The sequence below is a fragment of the Buteo buteo genome, chromosome 3 (genome assembly GCF_964188355.1).
Source record: "Buteo buteo chromosome 3, bButBut1.hap1.1, whole genome shotgun sequence".
Classification (NCBI taxonomy): domain Eukaryota; kingdom Metazoa; phylum Chordata; class Aves; order Accipitriformes; family Accipitridae; genus Buteo; species Buteo buteo.
The window spans coordinates 16,127,261-16,149,900 of NC_134173.1; positions in this window are offsets into that span (position 1 = coordinate 16,127,261).

Below are 22,640 nucleotides of genomic sequence, written 5' to 3' on the forward strand. Positions count from 1 at the left end.
ACTTCCATAATGTAAGTTGTCCTCTTATTTGAGAAGGTCATCAATCCATTACTATTTATTTTTTTAAATTCAAAATCTTTATTAAATATTGCAAGTAGCAATAGCAGAAAAACTGTATACAAATCTTCACAACAACTGTGAGAAGAATTCCAAGCATTCTGCCCATGGGAAAGTTGTGGCAGAAAGGATTATTAGCTTCTGTATTACAATTTGCAGTATGTTCTGTATTCTTCTTCTAGGTTCTTCCTTTTACCTTCAATAAAGGATTTCTAATTTTCCCTGTATTTCCTCTAGCTTTAATTAATCTGTATTTTCCACTTATATAGCTACTAAGATGACTACAGTTATACCAATACTTTACATTCTTGGGTAGATTTCCCTTGAGTAAAGGCCCAGCAAAAGAAAAATGAAGAATAGTTATAAAGCAAAAAATCTGTTTGCAACATAGACACTTACACTCTGAGAAGTCTGAGACCTGATTTTTTTAATTGTATTTATAATTTTAGTGTTTTATTTATTTGCACTGAGAAAATGAGCTATATAACATTATTTTTTACATTCAAGAACTCCTTTAGATTTCTAATTGTTTTCCTTTCTGTTTGTTTGTTTGTTACTCTTTTACCAACGTGGGCAGTCAGCATGGCCATGTTTAAGACATTATCTATTAGATGGGGGACTGGCCTCAAAGAAAGTTTATTTCCATGGCTGATAACTTAAAAGAAACTTTTAATGATGAATTTCCATGGAATCATATGACATAAGTCATCAAGCATGTGATAAATAGTATGTTCTTCCCCTTCCCTGGTCCTGGGCAACGGTCTGGTCAACACTATCTCTCAAGGCAATATTCTCCCAGACCTGCATGAATGTAAATTTGATGGACCAACTGTTTTGGTTTTTTGTATTTTACCTGTTACCTGCCAGGCCCAGGCTAGGTTTTTTTGTAGGACTTTGTAGGACTCATGCTGGGGACAAGTCCTGGTCATCTCAGCAGGAAAGAGGTGCAAATCACATAATGTTTTCCCCCTTTTGTTCCTAGACAGTCTTCCTTCCCTAGTGCCATACTACCTTTCCAATAGGAATTTTTTGTATCTGATGTTCTATTTAATAAGTTATATCCTGAGATTGAAGCCCTGCAATTACTGTGCTTTTTTAATTGACTGTCCTTTCCTACAGGACAGCTGTATGCTGTATGTTGATATTTGCAGTCATTAGGCCATAGTAGTAGGTTTTGCTCCTGTTCTAAGTGTATCACCACTTTATCCCAATGTGTATATGAATCTTGGGAATGTATGCTTATTGGAAGATATTTTTCCTTTGTGTTTTGCTATTGCAGTTATCAAAAGGATAAGGATGTATCCCTCAAGTTAAATTTGGCTTTTGTGTTATGATTTAAACCTGAAGTGATTTTAATGTGAATACTAATGTCTGACATTTGTGCCTTTGTTATCAGTTATTCCCATGGCACCTGACATTGCTGACATGCAAAGTATTTTTTCATTGCTTTTATGGCATTGAATTATTTCAAACTTTAATATCACTTATATTTTGGTGTAGGTATAAATTTCCACTATTTTTGTCTTGGAAAAGAAGTGTATTATTTTTTTACTATATTCTACATATCATTAAAGATTCTGTTCATCAGCACTACAGTTAATCACTCCTCCCTCTAAAAATAGTGACACCGATGGGAATGGTATTCTCCAAAGCCAATTTTTTTATTGAAACAGAGAATGGGAGAAAAGTCAGGTGTTACTTATGACACTACTTACTACAGTGGTCAACATCATTAATGGTCTCTGACTGCCAAAGCAATTCAAGAAGCAGAAGTATTTCGGCCTTCTTACTTCTGTCCATGCAGACTGATATTTATTCACACCATGCTTATGAATTTCTCAGTTGAATTTTTGTAAGGAAGCTGTATTAAAAGCATTTCTTATAGTAACATCTCATAACTTCTCATCCTTATCTTCTAGAAAAAACATTCACAGCTGAGCTACTTCTTTCAGTGGCAGGTAATGGATATCTGGATCCCTGGAAAATATATCCCATTCATTTTGTACAGTATAGAAAGCTAAATGGTCCTTGGACTTTTCCTCTTTAGGGGAATAAGTCAAATGTGACAATAAATAACAATAATGTACTGTACATTTAAATGTAAAAGTGCCCCTGTTGGTTGTTCTTGTTGAAATAGGTTGGAAAAAGTCCCAGTATACATATTGAGGAAATCTGCCATGAAGTCTATGCTGTAAAAAGAAAAGTGCTGATGTTAAACACCAGTATCATGTACTATTATACAGTGGTTTGCCTACTGATCCTACTGCCAATTTGAGAGCCCCAAATTTTCCTCAGCCTGGCTGAGCCAGAAGTAATCTTCAGTCATATTTTAACTATTAGGACAGAGACAGATGTTATCAGAAAACAAAGGCATTGATTAATCTTTAAAGCAGTGTCACCTGCTCATCACACTGCACTGAAGCCCAATTCTGCTCTACCGACTGAGAGGACTTTGCACCATCCCTCCTGCCCAGAAAGACTGGTATGACAGAAGGAGCCCAGAGTCAGGAACTAAATGAACTCAACAAACATTTTATGAACATAACCCACAAGCTAAAGAAATGATATCTCTGTGTGTGTATACATATATACATATATATATATCTCATTGTTCATATGTCTCAAAGGGATGGAAAAGGTGATGATGATTGACCAGGATGTAACTAAAGGTATGGGAACTGAGCATGACGTCAATGGTATAGAATAAGGGGTGGATACTGTCCTGATTTCAGCTGGGATAGAGTTAACTGTCTTCCTAGTAGCTGGTACGGTGCTATGTTTTGAGTTCAGTTTGAGAAGAATGTTGATAACACTGATGTTTTCAGTTGTTGCTAAGGAGTGTTTAGACTAAAATCAAGGATTTTTCAGCTTCTCATGCCCAGCCAGTGAGAAAGCTGGAGGGGCACAAGAAGTTGGCACAGGACACAGCCAGGGCAGCTGACCCACAGTGGCCAAAGGGATATGCCATACCATGGGACGTCACATCTAGTATAGGAACTGGGGGTGGGGGCGGGGAATCGCTGCTTGGGGACTGGCTGGTGTTGATTGGCGGGTGGTGAGCAATTGCCCTGTGCATCATTTGTACATTCCAATCCTTTCATTATTGCTGTTGTCATTTTATTAGTGTTATCATTATCATTCTTAGTTTCTTCTTTTCTGTTCTATTAAACTGTTCATATCTCAACCCATGAGTTTTACTTCTTTTCCTGATTTTCTCCTCCACCCCACTGGGTGGGGGGGAGTGAGTGAGCGGCTGTGTGGTGCTTAGTTGCTGGCTAGGGTTAAACCATGACAAGCAGGGAAATTTAAAATGCACTGGGAATTCCAAATGTATTCTGTGATCACTTACTTAACCTCTGCTGCCCAGAGAATGCAGTGGCTAGAGCCATCTGCCTATACAAATTTCTACATATGTACATATACACTAGTGTCAGTGTGTTTACAGTTTACAAAGTGACTTTTGATCAAGACCAGAGAGAAAAAGGATGTGGAAATAGGAATGCTTGTCTATTGCTTGAGCACTCCGGAATGAAGCATTAGATATCTTAGTAATAAGAAATAAAGGGCACATTATATGCAGCACAACGACTAACTTGTCTCTTTCTTTTTTTATGTCTTTATCTTAGATCTATCTATTTATAATTTATGTTGTTACTTCTGTTTGTTTATTCTATGCAAGGGGCTTCAGTCAGTTTTTCTCAAGCATTAGCTTTGTTTATAATTTATACACCATTTCGAATCACTCACAACACAGACATTTTAACTCTCACTGAAATACAAGTCAGCTTGTGAATGCAAAGCCCCAAAATGTTTTTGGGTCTCTTTATAATATTTGGTATACATTGATTTGGTTGGATATTTTAAGATTTCTTTCTTAACTCTTAAACTTCAGCAAAACATACTGTATCTGAAAGGTTCCACAACTAGGAACACTGTAGGATAAATGGCAAATAATGGGAAGCAATTTACCTTACCTACACTAGTATATTTGAGAGAAATAGCAAATAATTACAGTAAGAAAGTGGTGTGAAAGGTAGTGAGTTTGTTACTTACAGCTGCTTGTACCTATTTCACAGCAGTTATCAGTTGGTGAACCAATTATTTATTCCCCAAGATACTTTTGCCTGCCTTGGTACTTATTGTCTCTGACCACAGAGACTTGGCATGCATGGCATGGACATGTGATAGAAAGTTGACATGACAGGACACAAATTTATGTATAAATATTTGCTAAATAAAGGCATGCACGCTTAATGTACTCTGTTCAGTATATAGTAACTAAACAGAAGACTAAGTATCTTCAGGTCTGTCTGTCTTTCTCTGCAGCCTTTGGTCAAATCTTTCTGCTGCATTTGCCCTTTAGCCATGGTTTCTAGTCCCTCAGTGTCTTCTCATAACCTTTTCTCTCCAGGCTAGTTTCCTACACAAGTGTCCCCCTGAAAGTCTCATGTTGGCTGAGGTTGCAACAAACCTAGTGGCACATTTCTCCAAGAATGCATACTGTCCTTGCAAAATTTTTCATACTATGAAAAAGTAACAAACCAAACAGGATTTGGACACCTTTGTTGAAGCTGTAACGTTTTCTTCTTGACTATGGCGGACATGTCTACAGCATGAACTCTTTCTGTTCACTTTGTCTATTTACAGACAGGCAGGCAGGTACCCGCTTTGTGTGTCTTTGGGGGTAAAACCCCAGATGCTTAGGTGGTCTACAGTGACTCACCTAGTGATAGATTCCACCTAACTTAGCTCCATTCAGTCTTCCTCTGTTTAGGCCAGCCCAAACTTGTCTTCATCAGCAGATAGTTCCAGTTTCACAGTTAGATATCCAGTCAATAATATAAAATACATTTCTGTGTACCTTCTGCTATGGATGTTGCATAATCTCCATAAAATCCTGGGGTGGATTTGCACTAGTTCATTTTTTTCACAGTTGTAAATTAACATCTGATTTTTCTAAGTGCAACTTCTAGGCCAGTACGGCCAATAATATAGTAGACACAGTTAATGTCTGAGGCTGTCAGGCTGTTTACCATTGTTGCAGTGTGATACCATGGTACTTACCATCACAGCAGGCATTCATACTCTTGAGCAGAGGAAGTGGGGGGCTAGATACTGGTGGTGATTTGGCAGGATGCTTTCAATGAGGTCATTAACTCTGGAATTTATTTCACTGTAACCCCTTTTTAACTTGACGTTGACAAGATTACCAAAAGCTTTCTCTTTTTTTGGTGGGGTTTGGGTTTTGATTTGGGTTTTGGGGTTTTTTTTTTAGCACAATTTTTTGTGCAGTTACAGAACACTTCAGACTGAAAGAGTGACTACTTCGGACTTGACTGATGGTGTGAGAAGACCTTTATACATCAATGTAACAAAATTTCTTTTCTTTTTTTTTTTTTAGTATAAACTGGATATATTTTAAAAAATAAAAATAGGTGCATGTGCTGGTTTTGGCTGAGATGATAGAGTTAATTTTCTTCACGGTAGCTAGTATGGGGCTGTGTTTTGGATTTGTGCTGAGAACAGTGCTGATAACACAGGGCTGTGTTCGCTGTTGCTGAGCAGTGCTCACCCAGAGCCAAGGGCTGTTCTGCTTCTCAGCCCACCCCACCAGCGAGGAGGCTGGGGGGGCACAAGGAGTTGGGAGGGGACACAGCCGGGACAGCTGACCCCGACTGACCCAAGCGATATGCCAGATGATATGATGTCATGCTCAGCATATAAAGCTGGGGGAAGAAGAAGGAGATCAGGGGGGATGTTGGGAGCAATGGCATTTGTCTTCCCAAGTCACCGTTAGGTGTGATGGAGCCCTGCTTTCCTGGAGGTGGCTGAACACCTGCCTGCCCATGGGAAGTGGGGAATGGATTCCTTGTTTTGCTTTGCTTTTCTTGCTTGCATGGCTTTTGCTTTACCTGTTAAACTGTCTTTATCTGAGCCCACGAGTTTTCTCACTTTTACTTTTCTGATTCTCTCCCCCATCCCACTGGGAGTAGGGGGAGTGAGCGGCTGCGTGGGGCTTAGTTGCTGGCTGGGGTTAAACCACAACAGTGCACTTCAACAATGCTACGAAGAGACATGTCAAACATAGGTCAGCTGAAATACAAAACACTTTCCCTGGGATATTAATGTACAGATTTTCACTAACATGATAAACACCTGCCTACTGCCATGACTGTAAAATATCAGATATATTTTAACTTAAACTGACAGTACCACTTTAAGTTTTTTTGTTCTGAATCCTGTTATTTCTGCTGCTCCAAGATAGGGAAAAGATGGAAAGAAAAAAAAACCTAAATATTTTTCTAAATGTGTCCATATTTTGCAAGCTTCATCTATTAAAACTGAACTGGAAAGCCACAACTGTGTGTGAATTCTTCTCCCAGGAGGGTATTGAATGAAAAAAATTATAAGATTTCATAATGTTTTCAACAATGGTGATGAAATATGGCTTTGACTCAAAGTTTTTTGGTTGTTTTTTTGTTGTTGTTTTTTGTTGTTGTTTTCTTGCTCAATCCAGTCTACAAAGGGTATTATTGGAAAAATATTTTATTTTAAATGACTGTTTTAAGTTGATGAAAATAGTTAAAATAAAACCAAATTTTTAACACTCTGTAATGTTTGTTGGAAACTATTAACAAGTTGGGAGTCTTGTAAGGATTTTAAAATGCTTCAAGAATAGCCTAATACATGGCAGGCATCAACACAATCTCAGCCAGTCAACATAATCTCAGACTAGAATATTCCTATCCATGTGCCACAGAATATTTCAGAGGCAACAAAGACAATCATAAAAAGAAAAATCCACTTTGAGCTGGAGATAAAATAACTTTTTCATATAAAAAGAGCATAAAATCCAGTGAACTGAACACCTTAAATGCCACTAGCACAATGCATTCAAATACTTCATGTGGTAGTTTAAAATCTGTCTTCAAACAGCATGGTTGTTGCATGTCTAATAAAAGTAAAATATATTTCAATGAAGAGATTATCTTTGAACTGACAGAAATATCCTCCAGACCTAAAACGATAGAATGAGCTCTAGGAAATCCTAAGGAATAAAGGAAACTAAAAAACTTAGCACTGATCTCATTCCAAGCTCTCCATGATTCAGTTCAGGGAAATAATTGCAGCACCCAATCTGCTTCAGTGCCTTAACTGATTTGAGTGTGCCTAACTCCTTAGCTATTGCCTTTTTCTCTCATTTCAGCTTTCTTTGAAATGAGAAAAAGCCAGAGCAATAATAGGGAATTGGGGAAGAGAGACCTGGGAGCTGTTCCTCAGAGAGTACGGATAGAAGTTTGGCAGGAAAAGCAAACATCATAGTGGAAATTACAAGGTAATCATGTGTCCTTGCTAACCTGAAGCAGCTGAGTTAGTCCATTGGTATAAGACTTTACATTTAACCTTAGAACATGAAATTTGACAATAGATGGTTATTTCTTGCAAAATGTTAATTGTTTATTACGTATATACATTGTTATTTTGTGTTGAGACTAATTTGAGCTGCAGTGACGGCAATTTGCACACTACTCGTGAAGTTTTTATTAAATATAACCTTTTTAAAACATTATTTATAGGCACGAGTTCTGAAATCATATGATCTAAACCCAGGCTAACTCTCCTAGGAGTCCATCATTGGTACTTCCAAGCAGGCATACTGTATCTAGAAACAAGGGCAAAAAGCGGAGAGCAAATATCTGTCTTCCCATATACTTCCATATACTTAGATAGCTGACTCTGCACAGTCTTACAGACGTTAAAACTGTATTAGACAAATATATGGACTTTACATACTGTCATAACTATCAATTACAACAGTCTGAATTCAACTGCAAGCTCAGGGAATTACTGGCTATTGCTGGAGTAAGGAAGGCTATACTAAGAAAAGAATTACCCTCCATGTTCTCCATTTATAATATTCTTTTCCTAAGCATTTGCTTCTACTGACTGCTATCAGAGACACTGCTGTGGGATGGATGGGGCTCTGTCTGGCTCATTTGTCAAGTGCTGCAGTCAGGACAAAGCTGTTATTCTGTTCTAAACACACTATAAACAGCCTGCCATCTCTCTGTGACTGAAACCTTACCTCTGTCTTTTAAGAGGGTAAAAAAAAAAACCAAACCACAACAGGAGAATATAGAATAAAGTTGTCAAAAGCCACCTAATAAACCCACTGGGCTTCAAAGAGTTCTGGTACTTTATATAATACTTCTGATACTTTATACTTCCTGAGGGAAGACAATAGATTTAGTCTAGGCAAAGGCAGCATTAATTAAATAAAAACTCATTAAAACCAGGAATTAGCTACAGGTATTATCTTGGATTGGTTAAATTACAGAGACGAATACAATAACTAAGTAATTTGTAGTGAAATGTATATTCACTTGTGATGTTTTTATTTGTTTAGTGTATGGATGCACATATCAAGTTCCCAGTTTCTCTCTCAGAAACTTTTCAGAATATCATACTACCAATGGTAAAAATAAAAGTAAAAATATTTTCCAAAAACGTCTAAATTTCCCTGTGCTTCCTGGCAGTTGTGGGGCCCTGTGCTTAGGGCAGTTCCATCATGTGAAGCTCACTACAGCTGGTGTAGGATGGCTGGCTCTGAGAAAACAAGTATCCTAAATGTCGAGTGGCCACAAGGAAAAGCTAGAGATCAATCTTCCACTCATCAGAAAGCTTCCCCCAAACACTGGAGAAAAAAACCTAGTTGCTGCTAGAAAATAATGGGAAAAATAAGAAGAATTAGGAAAGAAATCTATAATTTTCTTGACTGATTTACCGTCTTGGCTTTAATGTGGGGGAAAAAAACCAAACAGACAAACAAACAAAACAATAAAACAAAAGACAGGTTTTGATTTAAACTGTTTTTAAAAGTTCAGCTTTTCCCAAATCTGTGGACATAGGCATGGATCACTGTGTAAATTAGCCTTAACAGCCACCTTGGATCATCCAGATTAGTCAGTCCGTTAATTAAGTTTCCAAAGGGTTGTTTTCCTGTCACTGTTACTCTGATGGTTTGAAGGATGTAACTACCTTCAGTAGACCCTTCTGGTAAATGTCAAGAAGACCTACACCACCTTGAGACAAACTGACAACTCACCCAGGAAGAGCTCTCTGCTGATAGCTCTTAAGCTACAGGATGCTCACTGGAGGCACTAGTCCTAGTCAGCACCTATAATTTGCAAAATTTGAGGGCAATTCTCTTTAAAAAGACTAAAAAAGTCTTTCTTAGTTAGGATTACTGTAATAATTATGTTTAGGTTTGTAAAAATATGGACACCAAAACTATGTCCCTAGGCATCCTAACTGCAGGTGCAGTTTGCATTGGTGAGGTACAGGAGCTCTGGACATAGCGAGTGATGAAGGTCTGTTTTTCTTTTATTATATGTTTTCTTATGTGTAAAAAATGCTTCAAATAGTAAGTTCCTATGAGGTTCTGAATACTTTATGTGAATTCTGATGACATTGGTATCTTTATTTTATGTATACACAGAGAGAAAATATTTAGGAAAGAGACCGTTATATATTTATATAACTACAAATATGTAGTTTTCCATATATGTGTTATATTTATGTGACGTTTTATTAAAAGTATTATGTTTATGAAATATTTTAGATTTTAATTTGACACAGAAATGGAAGTTGTGAGTGATCAGTCTAAGCTTGATATATTTTATCTACTTAATATATATTTTTGTAAGAATGTTTTAACTTCATTAATTAATTGTTCAGGGCATACTTCTTCCTGGCTGCACAAATCATTTAGTCAATTTTACCTCACTATTTTAGAATCATACTATTATTGCTAGATATTATTACATTTTAATTTCATATTCATTTACTGAGCTAAAATAATTGTGTCAAATAACGTAGATTCTAAATTCAGAAAAATCACATATTTCTTTTTCCTTTTGAATAACAATTGTGTTTGCTGAAATAATTTTTAGGTAACAGGGCAGCTCTTACATATTTTACTCTGTATCAGCATTTCCACATTTTAATTTGCTTATGTCAAATTAAATTCCACACACAAATTTCCCCGCTTCTGTTTATGAAAAATAAAATCTCTTAATAATGTCAACAGTGGCTTTCTAAAATGTAGGAGAACTGGCAGCACAGCTGAAGAAAATAAATTGGTTTGAGTAGAAGCCCAGTTAAGCCTGAAATCCTACCTCAGAGGCAGTTGCATGGATAGTCTGTCTCAACACTGGAAGCCCTAGTAGCTGCTGAATGAAACTGAAATCTTCTTATTGCTGAAAGCGGTGGTCCTACACCAGTGTTTCCAAAATGAAACAGTATAAGACTTTGGTTTTATGAAAAAATCTTGGTTATGCTTTGTTTTGCTTTGGAGTAATTTCCTACTTAAAACTCACATATGAAGTTTCTGAAAGTAGTTGAATGAGAACTAGTTTTATAGCCATATGTTATTGTTGTTTAACATTCTATTACAATCAGGGAATGGAAATTCAGTTTCCAGATGACTCTATGTCCCAAGCACTTTGGAACCAGAAAACTGCAATTTGAGATCCGATGTTCTCTAGCCATGACAACAATTTTCCTCTGGAGAATAATTTCCAGTTGAGTAAGTATAAATCTTGCCCATTTTTCTGGCTTGAGTAAATGTTTACCTTCCCATTTTTATCCTGAAATGGGAATTTCCACAAAAAATTGGTGAATCAGAGCTTCTTGATGATGTCTTTGACCTTTATCAGTCATCATATACTTAAACTGTGACAAAGCAAATGTAGGTGGAAAGTAAGCTTAATTAAATTTTTTCAATACTTCCTCCCACTTCTTCATTTAATATCTGTTGTAGCATCTTACTATCTGTGTCTTACTGGTAAGTGGCCCCTCTTAATTAGTTTTTTAACACAACCACTATGAAAAGAATCACAATGACTGTTATTTTTAATTTTATTTTTCTTTTGACTTTTCAGATATATGTATGACATTTCAAATGTATGTGTAAATATGCAGTAACACATACCACTATCATTTTAGTGATGTGTTTTAGCTGAAGAATATATTTTCATTTCAAGTGCAAACAACACACAACACTTAGTAGCATACTTTCTGTGGACTTTTTTCTTATACTTTCTTGGCTCCAACACTATTCAGATTTCATTGAATCCTATTCAACTATTCAATGAATCAGACTCATTTTGTAATGTTAGAGCTGGAGAACCAATCCCTTTGAAAAAGAAATCCTGTTATGAAAGAGGCTCTGTTTCAAAGGGAGAGGCATACAACATTTCTTGAAGTAGACTGAATACATATATCACAGCTGATTTTTAAGAAATTTAGATCAGCAGTAACAGCTAATTTTACATTTAGTTTCTGGAAAGCATACCCTTCCATTATTCAAAGAAGAAAATTGATTTTTGCAAATTATCATTTTCAAAAGAATTTGAGCCATACGTGTTCCTAAGGAAGTAACTATTGCTGCCATTTATTTTAGTACATTAAAATGGCTATCAGTTTTAATTACATACAAGACAGGTCAGACATCAAGTATTGCATTGTATTAAGCTAATAATATTCTAATTAATTGGCCTTACAATATTTTAATGAAATAGGACTCAGGATTTTCAGAATGAGCTTTTGGTTGTGTCAGGATTCCTGTGGAAATCCTGTCTGTGTTGCCTGTTACTGAATATACAGTGCTTTAGCTGTCCATTTTTAAAATCTGCTGTCACTTATTTCTGCTCAGGGTATACTGTTTTTTCATATAGTAGATGTTAGAGAAAGTACAATTTTTAATTTTTATCCACATTTTTGTTCAAACCTGTAAAAGGAGTTCCTACTCTTGATTGTATTTTAATATGCTGTCATACTGATTTTCTAAAACCAAAATCTCAAAACCTGTTTTTTTCCAGGCATTTTAGGAAATGCATCCCCAAACTAAGTATTAGTTTGGAGCGTTGTTTGTTCTGTATGTGACTGTGATTCTTCTGAAATGCTTCTGGTTTTTATTGACAAAAACTGAACTTTTCTGGTTTCATCCAACCTTTCTTGATATTATTATTTTATAAGAAATGTAAACAACAAATTATGTCTCTTCCCACTAAAACTTATAATTTGACTAAAAAGCTGGGAAACATTTTTCAATCAAAAATTTGACAGACCTTCATTAAAATTTTGTGTGAGTCATCTGTTTATTTCAGTCATAAACATTTTTTTTCCATACATATATTTGTCATAGTGACACAGGGTTTCTACTTGTTATCATAGCATACCCCCCCCCCCAAGGTTTAGAAGTTTTAGAGATAATAAAGAAATAATAGTTTGTGATGAGCAAATCAAACCTTAAGACTTCACGTTTAAATATATTTAAAAGTCAGGCATTGATAAAACATAAAAATCAAGCACAGTTTAAATATGCAGTGTTATGTAGGTAGCCTATGATATTTGGATGGGTTTATGGAGTTTGCAAACTGATGCAAAGAGAGGGAGAAGTCAAAATTGCACCTCATTTTAGACCATATTATCCAAAATGTTAGTTTTGAAAGGGAAGTTGATATAATACATTTTTGCATTTTCATTGCCCATTCTCTCCTCCATGCTCCAACTTTCCACTCCTGCAGCTGTAGGTTGGTAAGGATACTTTGAAACAGTGATGTGACTTCTGAGGTTTTTAAAAACATTTTTAACTTTTGCCATTTGCCTAATCCAGTTTACAGAAAGACTGACAAAAAATCTGAGGCAACAGCAAATTCTGGCACAAGACAGATTAATTTCCTAGAGCAGGGAAGAGTGGGGTCTTGTTTTGCCAGCATCAAGCTGAAGCCAGGAAATCAGAGAATTAGGGCATCAGGTCAACCACATAGAACCACGCAGAGATTTGTTTGACTATTTTTGCTGCTTTATTTGTGAGTTCACAAAGTAAACTGCAAGCTAGCAAACTACTATCCCACACAATGATCCTTAATCCATGCAGCTCAATTGCATTAGTGCACTTTTAACACAGCTTCACCTCAAAACCCAGATTCTAGAGCTGTAACCAGGCAATCACAACAGAGGAGGTGACTAGAAAAGGGGAATGACTTCCAGGACACGTGGCGCAGGACGCTGCCGGGAGAGAGGCCGAACTTCTGCCAGAAGCTGGGGACAGGGCACCTGTCACTTCTTATCTTGTATACCAGTTGTCCCTGCACAGCTGCCTGGCTTTTATATCATTTACCCTTTGGCGACACTTTTGCAAATGTTGTGGTTTTCTTTCTTGGAAACCCTAGCCACACCTTGCTTTCCTCGTGTTCTGCCAGAGCCCACACCTGGAGAACCCAGAACCAGAGATGAAGATTTCTCCATCTCCTGAACACTTCTCAAGCTAATCCCTAGGTGTGCCAGGGGCTGGAGAGATCACTGACATGAATTCAGGAGGACAGACCTCTAAGTATAACTCTACCTTTTATTAAAATAAACACAAATTGTCTGTGCAATTTTCCTTCCTCCACAATTCATTTTGTTCCTTTTCATTGTAGTTTTGAATTAGAAGTCACATTTTCCATTGGATTTCCAGTGCTGGTACACATTTATTTCTGTACATCTGGACACAGGGATTGTTATTGGGACAACCCTGATTTCATGGTTTAGGAGTCCAAAGGCTTGAAACTTTTTAGCCATCTGGAAATTTCTTGTGAAGTTTGACATTTTTTTCAAGCTTGTGAAACCATATCATCTCCTAAGTGCTTTGTGTGTGTGTGTGTGTGTGTGTGCGCACGTGCATGCGTGTCTAGAACTGCTATATAAGCAGAGGCTGCTTGCCTCAACTGTGAGTTTTTGCTTCTGGAAATGTGGTAAAATGTGAATGCAATAGCTACTTTTGGGTCACAGTCCTAGGTCATATTATCAGAGAAAGGTGTTACGAGAAAGAGAAAATGATGGCAATGTCTGCTCTGGGGACAGTACGCTCCGGTGGGCAAGCACTGCCTGTGAGGCCTGAGGTGTATTTCTCCCTACTCTACCTTGCTCATGACTCATAATGAAAAAAGAACATTTAGCATTTTGCTTGTTAGCCTCGAGCTGGGCACTGTTAAAAAAAAATCCATTCTAAGCACAATTAATTCCCTTAAAAACTTATTATGGCACAGAAACAAATGTCCGTTAAATAGTGACTATAATGATCATTAGCTGAAGGAGACTATTTCTAAATATCTTTATGATTAGAAGAAATATAAATGGATGGGGCTGGGGACAGAAACGAAATAATAGGAAAGAGAACAAATTCTCTTTTTCACTTATTGAATTAAAGCTTAACAAAATAATGGCAAGGCATGTCCAGAGTTCAGACTTCTTCTGGGAATCTAAACATTTTACAGAAAAGGTTTGTAGTTCCAGGCTAAATGAACAGCATAATTAGTCACAAGTCAACACACTATGAAATGCCACTGCAGGAAAACAATTTTTTTGAAGATTCTGAGGGTGAAGTAGTTTTAAAACAGTACATTAATATTTATTTCTTTTCCTCAAATCTTCTTTTTTGTTGTTGTTTTGTTGTTTGTTGTTTTCAAAATGTGGATTTAACATGGTAATAGTACTGCCACTTTTGTATTATTACTGAGGAAAGATTTATTCTCTCGCAATAAACTCATCTTCTGCTAAGACTTAACTGGACCTAAGTGATGACTCTTCTATTTGGTTTTGGATGGTACTTCCAGAAAGTGGGATGGTCTCCTCCATAAAAAGGTGTACAAGGCAATTACATAGGGCTTTACATTAGTTCGTAAACCACATTTCCTTACAGTTTACACTTACAGAATGAAGGGAGTGCCAACTGCCTTGAATATTTTTTACTAAAAATGTTAAGTAAGATTTTCTGATTCACTTGGAAGGAAACACTGACCTTTTCACCACTGGGAACATTCCATAAGAGATTTTTTTTATTTTTCAAACTTTGTTCTGAGTATGAGCAAAATACAAGATTATTATGCTTTTTCCAGATCTGCTAGACTGCCTTCTTGTGTTGTCTGAGATAATTTTCCAGTGGTATTTCTACTCATGTTTCCACAAAAAAAAAAAATGGTTTTGTCTCATTTTTTTCTTAGTTAATGAAAGGCAGTGCAAAGGCAAACTATTCGTACTTGGAGAATAATCTGTGGGGGAATAGTATGTAGGGAATGGTGAGAAAACCTATTTTTTTTGTACTATGTCTAAATTTACATTATTAAAGTGTATGTTATTACCTCATTGCTGAATAATTCTTATTGAGAGGAAAAGAAAATTATATGTAAGCTTAGCTTTCTTAACCTAAAAGACTGTTTTGCAGAGCAATTTGAGACTTTACTTATGCAGAATAAGGAGGGTTTAGGGGTCTATTTTCTGGAACAGGAAGTTTAATCCTGTAGGATCTTTGAAAACTACCTCCTAGTCTACTGGAATCTGGGAACAGTATGAAGAAGAAGGAAAACACATAGGGATTGTGCTAATCTATTTTTAAACTCATAATCATATCCAATAAGAAGATTCTTGTTTGTTACTTTATAGTAGTATAACAAACGCATATAGTGCAAGTATTATTAATATTTCAGGTATGGTTCATGGATGGTATAAATCACCACAGGTATATTGCTATGCTGAAATTCAGATTGTTTAACAGCAGAAAAGGATATCCTTACTCCTGATGGGTTTTTCCTTGTAGCTTGTTTTACTACTCTTTATTAATATTTTCTTTTCAGTATGTTCTGCCAAAATATTCTCAAGGTTTTGTTGCAGATGGATTTTCCCATCTCTTAAAAATAATTCACATTCTCATCTGCTGAAGTCCAATAATAGCAATACAGAAATACTTGGTTTTAAACGCTGTTACAAAAGTACATGCAAGTCTGAAACAAGAATCAAGCATCTTTGCTCCCTTGTTCAATGACTAACATATTCATCATCAGGTTGAGCTTGAATGAAAATGTTTAAGTTTTGTCTTTTCCTGTAAAAACACAAACAGAAAATAATGATTTTGCAAAAAATGCAATTCCCAGTAGGAAAAGACCATTCTATAAGAAAACTCCCAAATTTTCGTGAATCTTTATCTTAGGTTGTGAATTTAACATTGAATCCTCCTTTCTTGTTTGTTGTATATGTGCTTTTTAAGGATCTTTAATCATTTAACCTTCCGTATAACTTGTGTTATAGGTTTTACTACATATAGTCACAGATTACAAGAATGAACTTAGATTGAGTTGAACTATTTCTTGCATAAGACTTGCTAACTCTTTACCTGCAGATCTTTGGGCCTATTTAGTCTCTACCACTGTCCACTGAATTTTCTCATTCCACCTTATTCTCTCGTCTAAATACACCCCACTTCCTCACCATAAAGCTACAGTTTAAGAGAATCTATGCAAACCTAGACAGCCTCCAAAATCCTATACTGAATTTCTAAATAGAACAGATTTTCTTCTCTACTTTCATTTCTGTATACTCTGCTCAAAAGAACTGTGGCCAGCACTCCATGCTGAAGTTGGCTCTGATTTTCAATATCTTTCTGTTTCTTTCTAATTGTACTTACATGTTGCAAGAGCAAAAAGATCCAAGGGATGAAAAGCCTATGAATATTACACAGTTATAAGGTTCCCAAGAAGTATTAGATCAATGCTGACATACGGTGATTTCCCGTTACACTGATCTATTGTAACTTCCTAAAATATGCTTAACACTTCATGAATCTTAACCAATTATTCTTTTCACTTCATCCGGATTTCATTTTCACTTTCTAGTGGTAACTGGGGCTTTCTGGCAGGTACAAATAATTGAATAAACTTTAATTAGAATGGTCCAGGTAGGAATGGTTCTTTAATGATGGCTCAGGAACAGCACCTTTAATCCTACAAAGCACTGCTAAATGTCTGATGAAGCTTTTGTGAGTTTGGGGGAAGGAGGAGGGGAAGAAAAGGTGCATATCATATACATACATATATTTTTTTTTAAATATAGATGTATGTATATATATGAATGATCTTAAAACACTGAAAGTATGGTTTTGCTCAAACTTATAGATCTCTCCAAAGAAGCAGCTTTCAAACTTATTTTGGGTGTGGCTTACACTCAAAGAAAATCAGGAAGGGGAAACAAGCAAAGATTTCTATTGCACATACCAGGTTCCCTAGAGAACCTCCATCTCATAATTGAAACATAGCTGGTAGGACCCATCTGGCAGATGGGAGGTTCAGCTGGTTCTTTTGAACTGTGCTCAATACGCTAGTAGGAGTATTGTTTTTCAAGTTTTCTTTTTCTTTTTTTTTTTTCACCCTTCACTATCTTGTGTATTCTCTCTTTTTTTTTTTTATCTTACTGGCCCAGCCAAGTAAAATGTACTTTAATATTAGTCTTTGACTAGGAAGGATCAAAAGCCTAAACAGTGACAAAAAAAGACTTTTTTTGATATATTATTTATATTTCAGCAAAGAATGCGAAGCTGAAATAGATTACTTACTGAACAGTACTAATCTGTGACAGACTGTCCTCTTCAATAATGCTCAAGCAACCAGCTAAAAATAAAAGATGGTGCACAAAAAGCAGTGCAGAGTTTTACTCTCCTAATCTCCCATCTAAATGCCAATAGACATAATTAACATGCTCTGAACAAACGCCAGTTGGCTGTATTTTGCAAACAGGTTTTAAAATACTGAAAGTATAAGGCCTAAGGCATCAGCAGCGTATTTTTAAAGCATCACGTAGAATTAGAATAAGTGCCTTTTTTTTTTTCAGTTACATATTTTGAGCATGTACTTAGCATTTTAAGAATAGAAACTCATTTTCCTAACTAGATTGACCTAACTTCTTTTCCCCTTAAAATTATCAACCCTTATTTCAAGAGTAAATGCCAATGAAACATCTCTTGAGAACTATTGTTCTTCCATTTGACCTAACATATTTCTGCCTAGTTTTGGTTTTGGGGTTTTTTTGGTTTGGGTTGTTTTTTTGGTTGTTCACCTCAGTTTGGGTGAGTGGAAAAAGTAAATACTTTAATGCCTAGAGGAAAAGTGTCCATTAAATAAGAAAGGGATGCACATGACTTTTTTGAAGGACATTAAATATGCTTGGAAAGAATTTTCAGAATTTTCTATGGAAGAGACTACTCAGGCTGGAGAGAGCAGGAGAAAAAAATTACTGTATTGTTAGAAAATAACATATTGAGATTTTTGCCCTAAACCCATAAATAGAATGAAGTGTTTACTTGCCTTACTTTCAGTCACACGCAGCACAAGTTTTATCCTGGAAGTGGGAAGAGGGAATACATATGCAAAAAAAGAAAAGGGAAAAAATGCCTAAGTATTAGATATGGTCATTTTCCACACTTTTTTCTCCTTTAGATTTTAATCCACATTTCCTGTTTAGGTAAATAAAATAATAAAGTAGATTGAAACCACCAAATGAGAAATTACAGCTGACTTCTTAGTGAAACATTGTTAATACAGCAAATATATTACAGCAATATGTATACATTTGCTGACACAGATAAAATTGTTGGCAGTCTTCACAAGCAAGCTAAGGTCTGAATACACCAAAGCAACTGATCCATACAGTGAATGGGTCTTCTCCTTTTCCTAAAGAAAAGGAAAAGCTGAATGATGAATCTCATCAACTCAGCATAACTGACCAATGTTTCTGAAGAAGTGAACTTTTCTTTAGAGACCAAAGGCGGGGGGGGGGAGGTATGAGCGTTTAAGAATAAATTTGGAAAAAAAAAATCAATTTCATTGAAAAAATGAATTTTGCTAATAATCTAACCCTGGGAAGGGTCCCAAGTGAACCAAATGCTGAAACGTAGTCACAGGAAAAATAATTGGTGGGAAGTTGAGCTAAGTTAGGTCATCAGTACCAAACAAATTTACTTGGGAGTAAAGCTACTAATGTTCTTCGGTGTTCTCAATTTCAGTATACTAGCAAGGAGATTTCTTTTTGTTTCTGTAACTTCTGTATGGATAAATAAAGGAGTGTTTGTCAGCAATTAGTCCTTTAATATATTTTTAAGCAAACAAATACAACGTGACTTTAATCACAAGTATCTCCTGATTAAATGTGATAACTCACTCATAAGTTTTTCTCCTGCTCATATGCAATAGAGCATGTATATAACATATTCTTTTTTATTTCTAATATGTCATTTCTGTCGTCCTTCAGGTCTGGCAGAAAAAAAAAAAAAGGGTAAAATGGTCACAATAATATGAAAACAAAATGTCATTGAAGTGTGCCTTACTTCACATGATGAAAGAAATGAAATGAAGGCTGACTGAAATTACTTTTATTATCTCATGATGAATTTTTATTTGGATCCTACAAAACCCCCTAAAAATCAAAACAAAAGACCTGGTCAGTGTAACTTTATTGGTGCCATACTACTTGTTTTAATTAAATTTTAAAAAATATTTTGTAGGATATAGTCCTATAAAGGGATGTCCCCACTTCTGCTAGGAATAGGAACGTGTCTAGGAATAGCAAGCTACATTTGTACTGCTAAAAGTATCCCCCAGAGAGGCATCCCTGGTCTTCCAGACAGCTACTATCTCATTGCAGAGTTTGTGGTCTGGAGTTACATGTGCTGCTCTATAAGAGATGTTTTGGGGGTTGTTTTTTTTTTTTTTCCAGTTCACAATGTCTGAAATAATGTGTGGACCTACCAAGGGTAACATTTTAAACCCATAAAGCTTAGGATCTTAGATGGCTTTCCTGACATGTGACATGAAGGTACGTGGCATGAAGGGTACAACATCTGCTAGGATTTTGAAGGATCACTTGATATGTATGCTGCCATAGCTTGTGGGATCATGTTTAAAAAAACTGTCAGTATTTCTCCATAAAGAAAGCTTTTCCCAGGACTATTTCTACATCAAGTGGAACTCCAAAAAGACAGCCTACGCACAGACTCACCCACCTGAGGTGTAAATGTCCTGAGGAGCAGGACCTGGGAATGAAGTAAGAAGCTAATTTATTTTTTACTTTTAGAGGGGCACATGGACAAGTAGCTGGGATCCACTGTAGCTGTGTATCTGGGCTTTATAAGAATTAATATGATTCTAGTAATCAGCAGTTCTCCAAAGTCTAGAGCCTGCTGAAACTATTTTGAAACTGATAAAGATGGAATGTTCTTTAGAGTTTCCCAACTGTTAATTTATTGATATCGTGCTAAAACCAGAGATGACTAAAATAAAGTATATTAAAACAATGTGTATTTCCTATGCAGGTACTATAGAAAAAGGTTTAAATGGAAAGATAAGAAAAAATGGAGCTAGTCAATTATTTTTTAAATTCTAATTAGTGTGCTCATTATTCTCCTGTTGGGTAGGAGAAGAAAAGCTTTAAATGGAATTTCTACAGATAGACAAGAAAATGTATTGAAAATTAGATTAAAATATTAACACCTTCTAAAGTTAAAAATAAATTTAGGCATTGCTCTATGTCAAGATAAAAGAACTCAGACCCAAAAGAACACAGGCTAGACTGAAGGTCCCGCTTCCTTTGATTCTAGATTTTCAGTACTTTCACCCTTGTTGAACGCACTCCTACCCCTGACTCTTTTGGAAAACAAAGTTCATATTTTTACATGAAGATTTCTGAAGTAACAAAGTCCCGAATATTCAGAATTGCCTCACTCCTGAAAGTGATGAATAACCCAATATTGAATCCCATGTCTGAGTGCTCCCATGATCTAGATCTTTTGCCTTATGCATTGCTTGATCTGTTAGTTATACACACACAAAGCACCTAGGAAACAATATGTTTTCACAATCTAAGACATTTGATATTTTGATGGACTTCAAGAAACTTGCAGATGGCTGGAAAATTTCAAGCATTTAGACTCCTGAAACATGAAATTGGGGTTGTCCCAATAACAATCCCTGTGTCCAGATGTACAGAAATGAATGTGCACCGGCACTGGAGAACCAGTGGATAATGTGACTTCTAATTCAAAACTACAATAAAAAGAAAAAAAAAGTGTATAGGAAGGAAAATTGCACAGACAATTTGTGTTTCTTTTTATACAAGTTGCATGGTAACTTTCCCTAGGTCAACACAGTAAGACTGATAATGGCATTTAGGATGCTGCAGTTGAGCCTTTTTCCTGAGAATATATCAACTTGCAGTCAAGTTGATTGACTGAAAGTACTTTCCATCACCACTCAGCAGGGATTTAGGCAGGATATCCTGGCTCCAAAAGGATAGCCACCCTCTTGGGCTTGATATGGGGTCTTTGAGGTTAGTGTTTCCCCAATGCAATGTTCTCATAACTCAGGATAAGAAAGTGTTTCCTTGACCAGATGTCAAATTACACTCTCAGCAATTTAAAGTTCAGTGCTCTGCTTTTGTTGTAGATGTAGCAGATGATATGCTCTTACGGATACTTACTCTTACTCAGTAACTAGAATGGGATGAAGCCATGACCTAGTTTTCTGTTAAGGAAGAAACAGCCTTGTAATGTGCATTTTCCTTCAATATGCATACCCCCATTCAGTGTGCTTATTCATGTAAGAAGTCCTGAACTCCTGGACAGTCAGTTTCTGCTTCTCTGTAGCCTACTGTGAAAAAGTCTAGAAGCTTTCACTCATTTTGTGGACAGGAGCATAGCTCGGTGGTGATTTGCAAGTGAAAGGTAAAAAAGGAGCTTTAGTTAATTCCACTAGTATTGGCCATTGGAAGGTGACAGAATATCAAGAACAGCTGGTGCAAGATTCTGGTTACTCTCTGTAAACAAGTGTGAAATAATTGTATCTGAGAATCCTCTCTATTAACAGTCATTAGAGTAGGAACTAAATCTGAGGTTTCTCTATTCAAGTGTAAATTTCTTAACTATTAAATTAGAAAGGTATTGTTTCACCTCTTCTTTCTTAAAATTGCCCCATGACACTTGAACAGAAGGGCTTGAGAGCCCCAGTCTTTACTGATCAGGATGCTCTCCTGAGAGGGGACAACTACAGATCTGCTAAGACAAAGCAAAGAACTATAGTCAATGTTTACAACATTCTGGATGAGTCTTTTTATCCTCTAAAAAGAGGCATATCACCATGATATTTTGAAAGAAAGCAGGACTCTACCTCTTGCCAAAGGAAGTCAGGATTTCAGATTCCAAGTGAAGTCTGTAAACCCTTAGTGACACATCACATCTTCAGTCACATCCGAAGTGAGGCACTTCTGTCATCATGAAAATAAAGACTTCATTTAAAACAAAACCTTCTTCACAGAGATTGTGCACAGCAGGCTATGTTTGTGATGTATTTTAATTTCTGCAGTTTTTTCTAAGACAGGTACAGCTACCACAGTTTGTAATGGGAATATTAATTAAAAATTAATTAAGAACAAAAAAAAAACAAAACCCCAAACTGCAACAACAACAACAACAACAACAAAAACCCTTTGTAAGAGAGAATGCAGAGGAGAGAAATCATACTAATATTGTTATGTAATATATAGGGAGTCAGGTGCCTACTTTAGGAATATGGATTTCATAACCGTAGCCAGTTAGGATTGGCAATATTTTGCTTGTTAAGGTGACTTAAACCTACTTTATAGATTAAACCATAAGTTTCACTTAGATTTGTGCTTCTGTGTACTTACTATATTTTAAATGGCTTAATTTTTTTAAGTTA